This window comes from Amblyomma mixtum, chromosome 4 (assembly GCF_055824585.1).
Source record: "Amblyomma mixtum isolate Tamu chromosome 4, ASM5582458v1, whole genome shotgun sequence".
NCBI classification, from domain to species: Eukaryota; Metazoa; Arthropoda; class Arachnida; order Ixodida; family Ixodidae; genus Amblyomma; species Amblyomma mixtum.
In genome coordinates, this window is record NC_143015.1 from 33991301 (window position 1) to 33994649 (window position 3349).

A 3349-nucleotide genomic window follows, 5' to 3' on the forward strand; every position below is an offset into this window, starting at 1 on the left:
TTATAGAAGATGCGGTGGAAGAATTTAAGTCTCAAATTTTTTCTTCTGTTGTTTAACGGTTCCCAGCCCAGCAGTGATTTTATCTCAGTGATACTTTGGAAGGCGTTATAATTATTGGATACGAAGCGTGCAGCCTGATTTTGGAGTTTTTCTATTGCTTCAATCAAGTATGCCTGATATGGGTCCCAAATAATGGAGGCATAATCGAGGATAGACCTGACGTGCAAGTAATAAAGTGTTTCTTTAACATCTTTTGATGCTGATTTGAAATTTCTACGAATAAAGTATAACATTTTACTTGCCTTAGATATTGTCTGCTGTATGTGTGTGTTCCATTTAAGAGTCTGCATAAAATAAACACCAAGGTACTTGCACTCTGAGACGCTTTTTATGGTTATGTTTTCAACAATGTATTGTGTAGGAAGTTCGAACTTTTTATTTGAAAAATGGACGTGATTACATTTTCTAATATTCAGATTCATTTGCCAACGCTGACATCAATTTACTATTTTATCAAGGTCGCTCTGCAGGATAGATACATCTGATGGTGAATTTATTTCCCTGTAAACAACGCAGTCATCCGCAAATAGTTTTATGGAAGACTGTATGCCATCTACAATGTCATTGATATATATCAGGAATAAGAGTGGCCCCAGGACACTGCCCTGGAGCACTCCTGAAGATACGGTTATGTATGATGAGCTACAGCCATTCAGAACAACACACTGTTTACGATTGTTTAAGTAATTACATATCCAGTTATGGGTTTTATTGTGTATGTTCAAAGAGTTTAACTTGATAATTAACAAGGGGTGCGAAACTGTGTCAAACGCTTTCTGGAAATCTAGGAATAATGCGTCTACATGTTTATACTTGTCGAGGGAGTTACCTACAAAGTGCTGAAATTCGACTAATTGTGTGTTGCATGAGTGCCCATTACGAAAACCATGCTGTGAAGCAGTAAAAAAGTTAATGGATTCGAGGTATTTAAATAACTGACTGTACAATATATGCTCAAAAATTTTACAGGAAACTGAAGTCAAAGATATAGGCCTATAATTTTCCACCAGTTTCTTGTCTCCAGATTTGAAGATCGGATTGACAGCCGCGACTTTCCAGTCCTGTGGAACCAACCCGGTCTCGAAAGAGGCTCTAAATATGATGCAGAGATACTGTGCAATCATGCCGTGACATTTCTTTAGAATGTAGGGTGGGATTCTATCAGGGCCCATAGATTAAGAGGGGTCGAGTTCTTGTAAAATAAAGTCAATACCATGTACATCGATGTTTATTTCAGGCATGCAGTGATCAGAGGCACAGTTAGGAGGAAGTGATGCGGTTGTGGCAGGCATCAGTCCCTCAGAAAACACCGATTTAAAGTACTGATTAAACATTTCAACCTTTTCAGCGTCTGTCTTTATAGTGGTATCATTCGATATTAGTGCGGGAATGGAAGTGTCATCGGTTCTACTTGTCTTAACATATTTCCAGAAGGCTTTGGGGTTTTGTTTCAGATCTGTGTTTAACCGGGCAAAAAATAAGCGCTTCGCATTCTTGATACCTAGTTTTACCATCCGGTTCGCATCCTTTAAATGTTGGCGGCTGAGGGAAGTATTACATTTAGAGCACTTTTTGTACGCACTTCTAGCTTTCCGTATTACATCCGAATTAAACCATGGTTTATGTTTTTTCCTTAGCCGCAGGAATGTTTTAGGGACATATTTCTCTAGGAGTTCCAATACTCTCATGCGAAACGCGGACCATAAATGATCAGCGTCGCTACTTTCTGAGCCTTGGCACTTTCTGGCAGCCTTGACACTTTCTGGTGTCAAGGCTGCCAGAATCGAGGCCCTCGCTAAGCAATTAAGCAAACAAGGGAAGGGTAATGAGGGGCTCGTTATTAATATGACAGAAGCCAACAGCCACAGAAACCAAGGGGCACAGGGGATTTTTTTTAAATTAATTTATTTATTTTGTGGTGTTGATCAATTAAGAATATTACTGAATATGTTAGCGCTTAAAGATAATTGATAAACATAAATAAAGATAAACATAAATACCCCCGAAAGCAGAAGAATTGACAGCCGTCGCCGTAGCTCAGAGGTAGAGCACCGGACGCGTAATTCGGAGGTCGTGGGTTCGGATCCCACCGGCGGCATGTGGTTGTTTTTTCTTCTGCTTTCCTAATCAATTATCTTTAAGCGATAACATATTCAGTAATATTCTTAATTGATCAACACCACCAAATAAATAAATTAATTAAAAAGAAATCCCCTGTGCCCCTTGGTTTCTGTGGCTGTTGGCTTCTGTCATATTAATAACGAGCCCCTCATTACCCTTCCCTTGTTTGCTTAATTGCTTAGCGAGGGCCTCGATTCTGGCAGCCTTGACGCCATAGGAAGCATAAGAGGGTTCTCACGCAGCTTCCACCTTCTCCGTTCGATGACGTTCTACGTCACACCTGCGGTAACTCAGGACGTTCTACGTCCGCCGCTTATGAACGTGGGTGGCGCTGATGAACACTCTCAAGGTTAGGTTACTTGTAAACATAAATACCCCCGAAAGCAGAATTGACAGCCGTCGCCGTAGCTCAGAGGTAGAGCACCGGACGCGCAATTCGGAGGTCGTGGGTTCGGATCCCACCGGCGGCATGTGGTTGTTTTTTCTTCTGCTTTCCTAATCAATTATCTTTAAGCGATAACATATTCAGTGATATTCTTAATTGATCAACACCACAAAATAAATAAATTAATTTAAAAAAAATTCTCTGTGCCCCTTGGTTTCTGTGGCTGTTGGCTTCTGTCATATTAATAACGAGCCCCTCATTACCCTTCCCTTGTTTGCTTAGTACTGTAAGGGAAGATAAAGCCCTACCCCAATCATCTCTCTAAAAAAATTAATAGAGGATCAATGTTTTTCGCCACCACCACCAACCGCGAACCGATGCTAGATGCTACATCCTACGAAGACGCAATGCGGAATACAAGCGAGTCTGGGTCTGGGCGAACATTCTCCGCCGCGGACTGAGTGGAAAACTTTTGCGGCGCTATTTCGGCCCGTACAAGGTCCTTCGTCGGCTAGGTGAACTGGACTATGGCGTCGTCATTGAGGAAGTGACTGCATGTATACTGTTCTCGGCGTTCTTTTCTTTCAAAGAAGCATAAACCCGATTCTTTGAAAGAAAGGTGACTGGAAACAAGCAGCGAGTGCGGAAACACACCGCCCTTAAGCGCGCATTATAGGGCTTTAGATGGCGACATGGAAACTTCTGGTCGCACGCGGCTTCGCGCACACACTCTTCGTTGCGCTTCATGCCACCGCCGTTGATGAGTCGACGCGCTGCACTCGC

The 3349-nt window shown here is 42.2% G+C and overlaps 1 non-coding gene across 1 annotated transcript; it reads left to right on the forward strand.

Moving 5' to 3' along the window:
• The first annotated feature begins 2579 nt into the window (after positions 1-2579).
• TRNAA-CGC (transfer RNA alanine (anticodon CGC)) lies at positions 2580-2651 on the forward strand. Its single transcript has one exon. It is a non-coding gene; the product is annotated as a tRNA-Ala (tRNA).
• Positions 2652-3349: the final 698 nt, after the last annotated feature.